This window comes from Gossypium arboreum, chromosome 3 (genome assembly GCF_025698485.1).
Source record: "Gossypium arboreum isolate Shixiya-1 chromosome 3, ASM2569848v2, whole genome shotgun sequence".
In the NCBI taxonomy this organism is placed as follows: domain Eukaryota; kingdom Viridiplantae; phylum Streptophyta; class Magnoliopsida; order Malvales; family Malvaceae; genus Gossypium; species Gossypium arboreum.
Genome location: NC_069072.1, coordinates 12,050,283 through 12,065,555, shown reverse-complemented (window position 1 = coordinate 12,065,555; position 15,273 = coordinate 12,050,283). Strand labels below are relative to the sequence as shown.

The following is a 15,273-nucleotide window of genomic DNA, read 5'->3' as shown; positions in this document are numbered from 1 at the left end:
CTAGCGCCTAAATCAGCTAGTGCTTTTTCAATATTCAGATTACCAATTAAGCAAGTGATAGTAAAACTTCCTGGATCTTTTAGTTTGGTTGACAGCTTATTTTGGAGTATGGTGGAGCACTCCTCGTTGAATTCTACTGTAGATAAGTCCTCGAACTTCCTTTTATTTGTTAGAAGCTCCTTCAAAAATTTTGCGTATATAGGCATCTGCAAGATAGCTTCAACAAAAGGTAAGTTGATATGTAATTGCTTAAAAAGTTCAAGAAACTTACCGACTTGTGCATCAATGCGATCTTTTTTTAATTTTGCTGGATATGGAACCGGTGGTGTATATTCCTCCGACACTGGTTTGTCACTATTTTCGGGTTTTCTTCCCTCCTTTCGTTTTCCACGGCTTCTTGTGCTAACCTCTTTTCAGATTCCACTAATGCTTTCCCACTCCTTAGTGTAACTGCTTTTGACATGCTCTCTTGATTTGGTATTACTAAGTAAATTTCCTAGTGGTCTTTTCGAGATTAGTTTGGAAAGCTGGCTTATTTGAGTTTCGAGTCCTTGGATCGATGCTTGTTGATTCTTAAGTGCTGTCTCGGTGTTCTAAAAATGGGTTTCTGACACTAATATGAACTTTGAGAGCATCTCTTCAAGATTTGGCTTCTTTTCCTTTTGGTAGGGTGGTTGTTGGTAGCCCAGAGGATGTTGTGGCTTTAGATTCCCTTGACCACCCCAAGAGAAATTTGGGTGGTTCCTCCAACCTACATTATAAATTTTACTGTATGGGTTATTTTGAGATCGAAAGTTATTATTACCCATATAGTTGACTTGTTCCTCTTCAGTTGCGGGATTGAAGGATTGATATTTTGTATGCACACCTCCTCCACTTGAGTCACACCTCATTATTGGATGTACCTACGTAGAACTAAGAAAACCATCAATCTTTTTATTGAGAAGTTCTACCTGATTTGAGAGCATAGTAACTGGGTCGACGTTATAAACGGCAGCTGTTTTCGTTGGCTGTCCTCATAACTTGCCACTGATAGTTATTCAGTGACATCTCCTCTATAAACTCATAAGCATCTTCCGATGTTTTATTGTTGATGGTTCCGCCAGCAGCCGCGTTAACCATTTGACGAGTCGAGGGATTCAGACCATTGTGGAATATTTGTACTCGAAGCCAAAGCGGTAACCCATGGTGAGGGCACCTTCTCAGTAAATCCTTGTATCTCTCCCATGCATCGTAAAGTGTTTCTAAATCCATCTACACAAAAGAAGAGATATCATTACGTAATTTAGCCGTTTTAGCCGGCAGAAAGTATTTTAGTAAAAATTTTTTGGTCATTTGTTCCCAAGTAGTAATTGACCCTCATGGTAACGAGTTTAACCACTGTTTAGGTTTGTTCCTTAATAAAAAATGAAATAACTGAAGACGAATGGCATCATCAGAAATGCCATTGATTTTGAATGTATCGCAAAATTCCAGAAAATTTGCTAAGTGAGCGTTGGGATTTTCATCCTGCAAACCATTAAACTGAACAAACTGCTGTATCATCTGAATAGTGTTAGGTTTTAATTCAAAAGTATTTGCAGCTATAGCTGGTCTAACTATGCTAGATTCAGTTTCTGTTAAAGAAGGTTTAGTATAATCATACATAGTGCGTGGAGCAGGATTTTGATTAACCGCAATTGCAGGAGGTAGCTGATTGCCTTGATTTTCAACCATCTCTTCGGTTGAGGGTTGAGTATCGTCTTCTTGCTTGTTCTCCATGTATCTTAAGCTGTGCCTTATTTCTCTTTGGTTTCTACGAACTGTATGATCAATTTCTTTGTCAAAAAGTAATGGTCTTGACGGGTTTCTTCTAGTAATAAACTATAAAAACCTGTCAAGAGAAAGAAAAAGTAAATAAATAATAATAAAATTAAATTAAATTGCAAGAAAAATATATGGCTAAAGTAATAGAAATTGAACGTTCCTAATATCTTAGTTCCCCGGCAACGGTGCCAAAAACTTGATCGCATGATTCGTAACAAGTAATAAATATTTATAATGAAGATCAAACCTAGACTAACTATTATCACGATGAAAAGGCAAGCGCACCTATTGAACAATAGTATAGTAATGACAAGACTGGGATATCGTACCCAAGGGAACCAAAAGTACTAGTAATGACTATCTTTTTATTATCTAGCCTAGGAATAATGGGGTTTTGTTTTAATTTAACTAATTATCTAAACTAAGAACGCACAGAGAAGAGAATTGGGGAATTTATTTTGGGAAAATCGATTGACTTGAGACAATACCTAAGGAAAAATCTGCCTAGACTTTACTTGTTATTCTGGCTTCGAACCGGATGATTTATTCATTCAACTTGTTCCGTAGAGATCCCTAAGTTATGTTATTATCCCTATTCAAGACTAATAACGTCTAATCCCTAGATTGAATAACCGAGAGTTTTCTCTAATTAACACTCTAGGGTTGCATTAACTCGATCTATGGATCCTCGTATTAGGTTTCACCCTAATCCGAAAAAATGTTGTCACATAATTAAGAATAAGTTAAATATTTATCATACGATTCAGAAAATAATAACAAGATTAGTCTTATGTTTCATTCCCCTTAGGTATTTAGGGGTTTTAGTTCATAACTAAATAAGAAAACTAAACATAAAGAAAACCTAAAACTCCTGAAAGGAAATTGAGGAGAGATCTTCAGTCTTGATGATGAATCCGGCTTCTGAGATGGATCAATCGGCTTTCTTGGAGTAGTTCCTTACTCCCCCTTTTCCGTCCTTTATTTTTCCTCTTCTAGGGTGTAATTATAGGCTTTGGAATGCCTAGAAGCCCTCAAAAGTGGCCTTTTCTGAATTGGACTTAACTTGGGCTTGGCAGGGACACGCCCGTGTGACACGGCCGTGTGACGTGATTGCCAGGCCGTGTTCGATCCGTTAAATTGCACACGGCTGTGTGGGTCAATGGCCAGACCGTGTGAATCATGAAAGCCTTGGTCGACACCCTCGAAAGATACAGACGTGTGAGCTACCCGTGTGGCAAGGCTTACGCCGTGTCATCTACTCGATTTGGCCCGTTTTGTCTATTTTTTCTCGTTTTTGGCTCCTTTTGACTCTTGGTGCTCTCCTGCGTACAAAACATGAAATTAAAGCATTAGGAGCATCGAATTTACCAATTCTAATGAGAAATCATCCATAAAATGCATTAAACATGGGGTAAAAATATGCATAATTTACGGTTTATCAATATTAGTGAAAAATAATTATGAAAACAAATTTATAAAATTTAGGGCGTTACAACTCTACCTCCTTAAAAAATATTTCGTCTTTGAAATTTTACCTAATCAGAAAATGTAAGGATACTGCTATCGCATCGAATCCTCCGGCTTCCAAGTAGCCTCCTCAGTGCTATGATTTCGCCACAGCACCTTCACTGAAGGGATAGATTTCTTACGCAGAACCTTAACGTCGCGATCTAGGATTTGTACCGGCTTCTCTTCGAATGTTAAATCTGGCCTAAACTCAATCTCCTCTACAGGCACAATGTGCGTGGGATCAGAGCAATAGTGTCTCAACATCAAGACGTGAAACACATCATGAATGCGATCTAACCCTGAAGGTAGCTCCAACTGATATGCGACTAGCCCTACTCACTTCAGAATTCGGTATGGCCCAATAAACTGATGGCTTAGCTTGCCCTTTCGACCCAACCTCAAAACCTTTTTTCGAGGCAAGACCTTAAGGAAAACCATGTCCCCCACAGAATAATTGATGTTCTTCCTCTTCAGATTTGCACAGGACTTCTGTCTGTTAGAAGCCACTTTCAGTTGATCTCAAATAATGCGGACTTCATCCTCAGTCTCCGATACCAACTTCGGACCCAGAACACGTCGCTCACCCAACTTAGTCCAGTATAAGAGAGTGCGACACTTATGATCATACAGTGCCTCGTAAGGTGCCATCTGTATACTAGACTGATGGATATTGCTGTAAGCGAACTCTGTTAGAGGCAAGTACTTCTCCCAACTGTCTCTGAAGTTAATTACACAGCTCCTCACAATGTCATCCAGTATCTGAATCACCCTCTCCGACTGACCATCTGTTTGAGGATGGAAAGCAGTACTAAAGTCTAACATTGATCCCAGAGCCTCATAAAGCTTCTTCCAGAATCGAGACATAAAACAAGGATCCTTATCAGAAATGATCGAGACAGGTACCCCATGTAGCCTCACTATCTCACAAATGTAAAGTTTGGCCAACTTCTATAGGGAGAAGTCTGTCCTAACAGGAATGAAATGTGCAGTCTTGGTCAATCGGTCCATAATGACCTAAACAGAATCCTTTTTAGTGGGTGTTAGGGGTAGCCCACTAACGAAGTCCATTGTCACTCGCTCCCATTTCCACATCGGTATCTTAACCGGCTGCAGCAAACCCGAAGGTAACTGATGCTTAGCCTTAACCTGCTGACAAGTTAAGCAGCGAGCAACGAAATCAGTAACCTCACGCTTCAACCCTGACCACCAATATAATTCTCGCAGATATCGATACATCTTGTTCCCAACCGGTTGCATAGCATAAGGGCTACTATGTGCCTCCCTCAGAATCGACAATCTTAGATCCTTATTATTCGATACACAGATCTGTCTCCGAAAACACAGTACCCCATCATCATTAATCCTAAAATCCATAGTAACCCCACTTCTATCTAACGAAACCTCAACTCAAGAGACTTATTTACCATCTGTTTAGCCCTGATCTACTCCATCTATGTCGGCCTTACTTGCAGCTTAGCCAATAGACCCCCATCGTCGAAATAACTGAGTCGCGCGAACATCGCTCTCAAATCGATCATAGCCCTATGGCTTAACGTATCAGCCACCACATTAGCCTTACAAGAAAGATACTCAATACTGCATTCATAATCCTTAAGCAGTTCAACCCACCGACGTTGCCTAAAGTTTAATTCCTTCTAAGTGAGGAGATATTTGAGGCTCTTGTGACCAGTGTAGATGGTACATTTCTCACCATACAGATAGTGCCTCCAGATCTTAAGAGTAAATACCACTGCTACCAATTCCCAGTTGTGCATCGGATAATTTACCTCGTAAGTCTTAAGCTGACGAGATGCATAAGCAACAACTTTACCGTCTTGCATCAGGACACAACCCAGACCCACATGCGATGCATCACTGTACACCACAAAGTCCTTACCGGGTTTAGGCTGAATCAGAACAGGTGCGTGAATTAACACAGTCTTGAGCTTCTCAAAGCTCTCCTGCTGTGTATTGGTCCACACGAAAGGAACTCCCTTACGCAGTAACTTATTCATCAGAGCAACAATCAAAGAGAACCCTCTACAAAACGTCTTTACTACCTTGCTAGCCCCAAAAAACTATAGATTTTTGACACATTCTTTGGCTGTTTCCAACTCAACACAGCCTCAATCTTACGAGGATCCACACGAATCCCTTAAGCAGAAACCATATGTCCCAGAAATGTCATCTCCCGCAGCTAGAACTCACACTTGCTGGACTTCGCATATAGCTATTTCTCTCGAAGAATCTGCAGAACCATTCTGAGATGCTCATCGTGCTAATCCTCCGTATTAGAATATACCAAGAAATCATCGATGGATACCACCATGAACTGATCAAAGTAGGGCTGGAGCACACGGTTCATAACGAGTCCTAAATGTCGTCTTATGCTCATCGGCCTCCTTTACTCTCAACTGATGATAGCCTGATCGCAGATCGATCTTAGAGAACACTGAAGCCCCTCTGAACTGATCGAATAAGTCGTCCATCCTCAGAAGTGGGTACTTATTCTTAATCGTTAACTTGTTCAACTGACAGTAATCAATACGCATCCTCATTGTACCTTCTTTTTTCTACACCAACAGAACAGGTGCCCTCCGTGGAGACACACTGGGACAGATGAACCCACGATCTAACAGCTCCTAAATTTGAGCCTTAAGTTCAGTCAGCTCTTTCGGTGCTTTTTGATAAGTGGCGATAGACAGCGGAGCTATACCTAGAATTAACTCGGTACCAAATTCTACCTCTCGACTCGGAGGTAATCCCGGTAGTCCCTCTAGAAAAACATTTGGAAAGTCCCTTTCAGTTCGAATGTCTTTAATTGAAGAGTTCACAGAATTAACAACACTGATGTAGGCTAAAAATGCCTCACACCCCTTTCTTATTAAATTCTTTGCCCTCAAAGCAGATATCACATTAGTTAAATAATCTCGTCGTTCCCCAATCACAAATACCTAATATCCTCCTCGATCCTCAGAACAACCCTTTTCGTAGCGCAGTCCAGACTCACTCGATGTTTAACCAGCTAGTCCATGCCCAAAATCAAATCGAACTCCCCAAATGGAAGCTCCATCAGATAAGCTAGAAATACAGTCCATTGGGCCTCTAACGGAACGTCTCTAAACAGTTTACTAACTCCAATAGACTACCCCAATGGACTCACCACTGTTATCTCACTAGAAGTGCTCTCAAATGGCAACCCCAAGGTCTTAGACACCATACTAGCTATGTAAGAGTGTGTAGAGCCTATGTCTATCAATATAAAGTAAGGTACATTAAAAATTAAAAACATACCCGTGATGACATCTGGAGCATCTTGATCCTCACCACGACATGTAGTATACACCTGTACAGGCTACCTCGCCTCAGTCGATCCAGCACCTCTGCTCGGTGCTCTCTGTCCTCGGCCCATGCCATTACCACCCCGAGCCTGACCACAGCCCCTAAGTGGCTGCTGAACCACACTTGGCGGCTATGCAGTCTCATTAACTGAAGCTTGCATCTAATTAATCCTCAATTGACAGTCCTTTACACGGTGCCCAGTAGACCCACACCTCAAACACACTCCAGTAACCCTCCAACACTCGCCCGGATGGTGTTTGTTACAGTGCTGACAGATCGTCACCCCAGAAGGTGCAACAGTAGGCCCAACTCTCACGGGCCCATCAGTTCTAGCCTTTTTCCTAAACCTCATCCTAGAATACGAAGGCTCTGTATCCCTCTTAGCCTTCCCTTTGTCTCAATTTTGGCGCTCAGCGTGCTTTACTTCCTCAGTAATCTTGGCCTTCTCAACCAACACAGTAAACTCACGTTCCCTCTGCAGAGCTATCAACACCCTCAAGTTATCCCTAAGGCTGTCCTCAAAACAGACACAACACTCATACTCTGTCGTCACCATGCCCCTCGTATAACAGCTCAATCTTAGGAACTTGGCCTCATACTCGGCCACTGAACGATCTTCCTGAGTAAGATTAAGGAAGTCCCGCCTTCGAGTGTCGATATAACTGGCCCCTATATACTTGCTCTGGAAAGCCATCTTAAATAGATCCCATGTCAACCGGTCGTGCCCTCTTTAACCGTCGACCACCACTGATACGCTTCATCGTGAAGTAGTAAAACAGCCCCCTTGAGCTTCTATAATGCGTTCATAAGTAGAAAGAAATCCAGATCGTCCATAATGTGTTCCGTGGCCTCCATCCAGTACTCGACCACACTAAGAGCAATTCCAACGATGCCCTTAAATACCTCCGCCCCATTGGATCGGAGTCCTTTCGTAACCGACCCACGACCCCTAGAACTAGTGTTGGGCTTAGCGACCCTCTCCAAAATCCGTAACTTGGCTTGGATTAGTGCGTCGCCTCTAACCATGCGATCATGAGACCCTGCCCAATCTCTGTCGCAGGTGATACCGAAATCTTACTAGTATCCAGATTCAGAATCGTATTAGATACTAAGGACTCATCTCAATCCCCTTTACGGCCTCTACCTCGGCCTCTAATACCCCGTCCACGAGTACCACGTGAGCTCATCGTAATTTTTGAATTAATTTGTATTAAAAATTCTATGCAAATCAGCTTATAGTTTCGATATTTATTCACAAATATTTTATGCGGTAAGGCTATCAGATTATTCAGAGTCTGTTATCTCAAATCGCAGTTTACTGTAATTTTTAGTCTACACTACCTAAAGTGTTTCAATAAAGTCTACTACCTACAGTAGCTTCATAGCATACAACAATATTTTCAAAAAAATCAAAACAACATTTCAATATATCCTAAGCATGCTTTCAGACAATTTTAAATAGACTTTTAGAAACTTACCGGATCGGTGCTGGAGACTCGGTGTACCACAGTTTATCAAAAATACTTCAAATCGTTTTACACATTATATCTCAAAAACCATTATTTTACAACCTAAATCCGCAGTCGAGTTTTGTAACCTGGCTCTGATACCACTAAATGTAACACCCCAAACTCGGCCTAGACGTTATGGCCAAATTTGGCAATGTCACATGAGAGTATTTTTGGAAAACCGTTTTAATACATAAAATCTGTTAAAATATTATCTGTTACTTAGGTCGAGAAAACGTGAAATAATAGAACTATTTGAAAACATGTCTTTATCGCGAAGCTTCTGAAACCAATATATTTTTAAAACCTGTTTTTATATACTAAACCTCTTAGCTTATTTTAGGAAAACCACATTTTAGCGTTGCAGTTTATATTCCAAATACAGTTCAAAACCCAAGTTAAAACCAAGAGTCTAAGTCCCTAATTATATCAAAACTCCCAAAAATAATGAGTAAAGCAAAAGCATTAAGTTCATAAACCAAAATGTATGTGGTCGTGGTCACCGTCGAGTTCTCCGCTGCACCGATCTGCCTACTGTTGGGGGTTACCTAAATAGATAAAATAGAAAGGGTGAGTTTTCGCAAACTCAGTGTGTACATCCCCACAGTTCAGCATGAATACAGTCAGATCATAGAATACAAACATAATTCGGGCATGAGCCCTTAACGGATGCGGTGTAGGCCTCGGCCCACTCAGAAAAGAATTAAATATATCATGCATATAGATCAGAAAAATAGAAACACGCTCACCAGCCCTGCACACCAACTCCGTCTAACCCAAGACACCATGTGGGGATAAAATTGACTGACCGATCCCTACACACCCAATATGGGGATAAAATCGACCCATCCAACCCTACACACCATAAAGTACTGTAATGCAACACATGTCATAATTATGCAGCTGAGCTGCCAGCTTTTTAGATACTTCATTCACTTCGTCAAACCCACCCCACCCCAACACAATGCATCATACAATATGGCATGCTATAATGCAGGTTAACAGTCATACATTTATATTCAGAACAGAACGGATAAACATCTTAGTATAACATGCTAGTGCATACATCACATATTCAGATCACAATAATAGGGGTCTAAGATATCCTTACAGACCCTATGATATGTCACGGTCGACTTGGGCTACCCGTGCAACCTTACAGTACATTTCAAAAAAATGGGCTCACACACCTATGTGGCCCACACGACCTATTTTAGCCTTGGCCGTTTGGATCACACGGCCTGTCCAAAAATTCCACATGCCCGTGTGGTTCACCCGTGTGAGCCCACATACCCGTGTGGCCCACATGGCCCAATTGGTCGAGCCCGTGTCTCACACACAGACTCGCTAACCATCACAGGATCTTGTTCGTCGTGCCCGTGTCTCGCGTGCACGACTTGGTTCGTTGACCACACGTCCGTGTACTGCCACACAGCCTACCACATGGGCGACTATACGCCCGTGTGGCGTCGACAAAATCTTTTTTCAGCTTTTGCCGATTCTTGTTTTCTACACAGTCGGAGTACACACCTGGTTCGTTTAATGCCTTAACCACTCCCAAGACAATCAAAACCTAAAGATTAAACAAATCAAAGCTCAATATTAGCCTGAATCCCTGATTCACGTGAAACCTTAAAACCGTCAATACCTTAATTTTATGCAAACAATGTTTACCTTGAAACTCCAATGCGCTAGACTGAAATTTCACTAAAGGGAAAGCCTACCCCAATCGATCCCTTGCTGTCAACAGCATAAAAAGTCTTCGATCAATAATTTAGGACCAAAACTACAATCATGCTTAACACACTTACCAAAGCAACAGAGCCAAGTGTGATTCCACAAAGCGAAGACAAAGAAACTTAAAAGGAGGAGTAGCCAAATTTGCAAAGAGGTAAAAAGAGAAAGAAGAAACCACAATAAGAGGGGAATGAAGGAAAAAAAATTGGCAGAGAGTCAAAACTTTTTAGGAACAAGAAAGAAAACTGAAAATCTGATAACTTCCCTATCCCAGTCTCCTTAATTTTCTCCCTCAACCGCTTCACTATCAGAATTTTAGTCCATTTCAAACTCTCACATGGCGCAACAGCAAAATAAATCCCTTCTTTGCGCAGGGATTCGAACTCCAAACCTCCAGGCACTTAACGCCCCTATACTAACCAAAGGTAAGGCTTTATTCAAATAAAAATCAAAATTTTTCCCAAGCTAAAGCTTGAACTCAGGACTTCTCAGACACTCCCAGAACATATAACCACTGAAGTAGACAGATATTTGTAACAAATAATTATGGAAACAAATTTATAAAATTTGTGGCGTTACATTCCATTTTTCACCCGATCTAGGTCCAATCCTCGTTTTCCTTGATTTTGGAGCTTGGAAAGCTTGGTCAAACCCTAGCCATGGTGTCCATGCAAGTTTATACTAAAGCATGAAGAAGATGGGCTAATTTTGGCTATTTTGGTTTTTTAATTCTTTTAATTATTAGATTACCAAAATGCCCCTAACTTAAAAATATTTTATTACACCCATTTCATGTCTATTTTTGTCCATCACTTACTAATGGTCTAATTACCATTTAAGGACCTTTAATTTAAAAACTCATAACAATTTAACCCTTCTAACATGTGGAACTCAACTTTTGCGTTTGTTACAATTTAGTTCTTTTGACTAAATTGAGTAGCCAAACGTCAAAATTCTCGAACGAAATTTTCACGAAATCATTCTGTAAAATTGTAGACCATAAAAATAAAATAAAAATAAAATAAAATTTTTTCTGATCGGATTTGTGGTCCCGAAACTACTATTCTAACTAGGCCCAAAATTAAGATGTTACAGATTAATTAAGCAAATTGTGATTACTTAAGGTGGAAACATGATTAAACTAATGAACTACTAATCTTATTATAAAAGTAAAATTGGTGGATGGAGAGATGATATATCATCTTCTCCAATCGACCAAAACAAAAAAATAAGCCAAGAAAGATGCCATTTTATTTAACCTTTAATTCAAGTAAGTCTCTATTCATTTTTCTTTGATTTTTATGGAAATTGAAACACGGGAGCTTGATTTAGCTAGACCATGTACTAATTTGTAAAACTATTAATGTTTTAGAAAGTTACCAGTGTTGAGAATTAGATGAAATTCGTGTGAAATTGTTAGAAATTAAGCTTCGATTAAAAAAAATGAGTAAATTGTAAAGTTTACCTGTTAGTTTCATACATTAGAGTTCAAATTGAATAAAATGTAAAACTATCATAAAAATTCAGAAGGAATATAAAATAGGAGGTCTCTAATGAGTAATTGTGAAATTAGATTCAATCCGAAGCTTTAAATCGAAAGTTATGTTTGTCCTAGGTTTAAGGACTAAAATGAATAAATTGTAACATATGCTTTTTGTGATTGATTTCGATTTGAATGGAATTTGATAATATTATATGCTTTGTGATTTTATTTAGATAACATTGACATGGAACTGTCGAGAGGGAAAGGAAAATCAAAAGTCGTTGACAAGTAGCTTGGAAATTCAGTTTGTATTTCTATGATTTGGGACCAATTTAATTACTGCATATTCATGTTATTTTGCATTATATAATATTGAGGTGAGTTATTATTGGAATTTTGAATTGAATTGCTTCGGTTGAGATTGATTATTGAGATAATGACTAATTGAATAAAATAGAAAATTGTATGATTTGATTGATATATGATAATTGGTATTAAATTGAGTTGAAACATGATGTATTATTTGATGAATTGATGGTTAATTGGATATGATAAAGTATGATTTGAACTATATATAATGAATCAAAAATTTGGTTACCTTATTAATTGTTTGGACCGAGTCGGATATAGTTGACATGCCATAAGGTCAAGATATTGTATGAAAACCATCATTGTTGGTCAACTTGGGGTGGTAGATTACATATAAGGTCATCATTGTTAGGAAACCTGGGTGACTAATCCACATATCCGTTCTGAGTCTGTGTTTCATTTATAGGTTATAAATATACAAATTGATTAAATGATGAATGAAATGAAATTGAAATTGAAATGTGATATGTGACAGTATGCGAAAGAATAGAGAAAAAGCTCTAGGGCCGAATGTGTATGAAAGAGTCATTAGGCTCGGAAATGGTTGAAAAGTATATATAAAATTGACTAAGAGTATGCAAATGTTGATGTTGGCAAATGAATAAGTTAAGTATTGAAAAGTGCTAAAAGTAACATATTTTTACCTCATTCTTAATGCGTTTTTGGGTGATTATTTGATGTTAATTGTGAATTTTATGCTTCTAATTCTTTAAATTCATGTTTTAATGCTTAATAGAGCAATTAGGAGCAAAAGGAGTGAAAACTGGAGTGCTAGAGCAAGCTATCGGAGCCATTCAGACTGAACCATTCCACACGGCCAGACTACACGACTATGTGACCTGCATAAGTGTGCAGTAGGCCGTGTTGATTTCGTGAAATTGCACATCGAACAGTGGAAAGTCACAATTGTTAGGTTTTTGAGGCATCCTAAGATGTATATATGACAAAAATATGAAGATAGGAGAAAGCCCTGATAGAATTTTCAAGAAAACTTAAAAAAAACCATTGAAGCTGACTCTAAAGTAGATTTCTGTCAAGATTGAAGATCCCCAATTGATTTCTTAGGAAGTTATTATGAGTTTCTTTATTTTTTTCGGTTATACTGTACCTTGGATGTTTTTATTTTCAAGCATGAACTAAATTTCTAAATACTTAGGGAGATGAAACCTATGATGGATTCTGTTGTTTGATTTTTATTTTGCGTAGTAAATACTTAGTTTCTTGCTCTCAATTATGTGTGCTTAATTCTTGGTTTGATATTTCTAGATTATTAATCCATGTTTGATGTGCTTAAATCGGTGATTGAATAGACCTTGTTTAAGAGTAGATCTTGCATAATTGAATGGAGTTGCATGCAATCCTAAAAGAAGGACGGCATAAATCTATCATGTTAGAGTCAAATCTAATAGAGGAATGCATAACACAAGTTAATGTGATAATAGAGGTTTTAATCAGAAACAAATTTCAATTAGCCAACCTAGAGTCAGTTGCTCTTATGCTCCAAAGGTATATTAGCATAATTTAAGGATTTTTATGGATTAATGTACTAAGTAAAGAAATTGTGCAATTTAGATTGATAATGATAGATGAAATTTAAGTGAATTCTTTCCTAGGTATTGTTTTACTTCTTAATTGTTATTTGATTATTTTCATGTTTTTTTCTTTGTCGTGTTTGTTAGTTAATTTATTTAATTTTAGTTTTAATCAATCACTCTAGTTATTCAGTTAAATAATAGAAAGACAGTAATTATTAGTACTTTTAGTCTTCGTGGGAACGATATCTTTGCTCACCATAGCTATACTATTAATTGATAGGTGTACTTGCCTTAGTCAACTTCTTAGTTTGTTCCGTGGTCATCAAGTTTTTGACACCATTGTCGAGGCCTAGAATATTTGGAAAACTTAATTTCTATTTATTTAACAAATTTTTTTATTTTAATATTTTTGTTTTTAATTTAATTTTTAATTTTGAAATTGTAAATTTTCTTTTGTTTGATGCTTATAGTTTTTTTCGTTTATGACTAGAGGCAACACATTGGAACCATTAATTTTTTACAGTGAGATCGAGAAAACTACTCACAGAAAATAGAGAGAGGTTAGAGAAGCAATGCATGGTCAACAGATTTTAATAGATGATCAAGAGCAAAATGACATTATTATGGAGATGGACAATAATCCTGTTAATCCGTAAATTCTGACACATCCTACTCTTTAGACTATGTATGACTATGCTAAGTCCAATCTGATTGGGGTTGAATCAAATATTGTCAGATTGACTATTGCTGCAAATAATTTTAAGATTAAGCCGAACACAATTCAGATGGTGCAATAGTATGTTCAGTTTGATGGGTGTCAAGATGAAGATTCGAATGCTCATTTAGTTAAATTTCTAAAGATCTGCGACACATTTAAGATTAGTTGCGTTACTAATGATGTCATACGCTTACGGTTGTTCCCATTCTCTTTGAGGAATAAGGAGAAATAGTGGTTGAATTCACTTCCACGTGGTTCCATCATGACTTGGGCTTAGATGATTGAAAAGTTTCTGTTAAAGAATTTTCCACCAGCCAAAATAACTAAGTTGAGGAATGGCATCTCTTCTTTTGCTCACTTTGAGCTTGAGATACTTTATGATGCATGGGAGAGATTTAATGATCTTCTGAAAAGGTTTCTTCATCATGGATTATCTTTTTGATTACAAGTTTAAATGTTTTAGAATGGTTTAAATCTCTCGACTAGGTTGATACTTGATTCAACAGCTAGAGGAACACTGAATAAAAAAAACACATGAGACAGCTCAAGAATTTATTGACAAGATAACATTGAATAACTATTAGCGACAAGTTATAAGAACTAAGCCTACTAAATTAACCAGTGTTTTTAATATAGATGCAGTTGTTGTGTTGGCGACTCAGGTTGAAGCTCTTAGTAAAAAGATTGACGATTTTCATTTTAGTAAACAGGTGAATTTGGTAATGCAATGTGATGCCACTCAAGTGGGGATGAGTAATCCGAAATGCTTACCCTTCAAATCTTACATGGAGCATGAGAATGTCAATTTTATGGGAAATTATTTTAGACCTCATAATAACCTATATAACAACAATTATAATCCAGGATGGAGGAATCATCCAAATTTCTCTTGGGGTGGTCATGGATATCAAAGGTCATAACCCCTTTTGGGTTTATAGCTACCTTATTAGTAAGAAAAGAAGTTGAATTTGGAAAAGATGTTATCTAAATTTATTTTAGTTTTAGAAACTAGATTCTAGAACACTGACACGACCTTGACGAATTAATAGGCATTTATTTAGGGCCTCGAGAAGTAGATTAGCCAGCTTGCTAAATTGGTGTCGGAGAGACAACAAGGTAGTTTACCTAGTAACACTAAAACCATCCCAAAGGAGCAAGTCGACGCAGTCACTATACGAAGTGGAAAGGTGTTAGTCGAGCCTGAAAAGAAGTTGAATCTATATGCCTTAGAGAAAGATGATGGGGTAGAGGAATGCAAGAAAGAGT

The 15,273-nt window shown here is 38.1% G+C and overlaps 2 non-coding genes across 2 annotated transcripts; one reads left to right on the top strand and one right to left on the bottom strand.

Annotated features, from left to right (window-relative positions):
- The first annotated feature begins 1,180 nt into the window (after positions 1-1,180).
- Positions 1,181-1,287, top strand: LOC128291177 (small nucleolar RNA R71). Its single transcript, XR_008280953.1, has one exon. It is a non-coding gene; the product is annotated as a small nucleolar RNA R71 (small nucleolar RNA).
- A 13,045-nt stretch (positions 1,288-14,332) lies between these two features.
- LOC128290748 (small nucleolar RNA R71) lies at positions 14,333-14,439 on the bottom strand. The gene has a single exon (XR_008280535.1). It is a non-coding gene; the product is annotated as a small nucleolar RNA R71 (small nucleolar RNA).
- Positions 14,440-15,273: the final 834 nt, after the last annotated feature.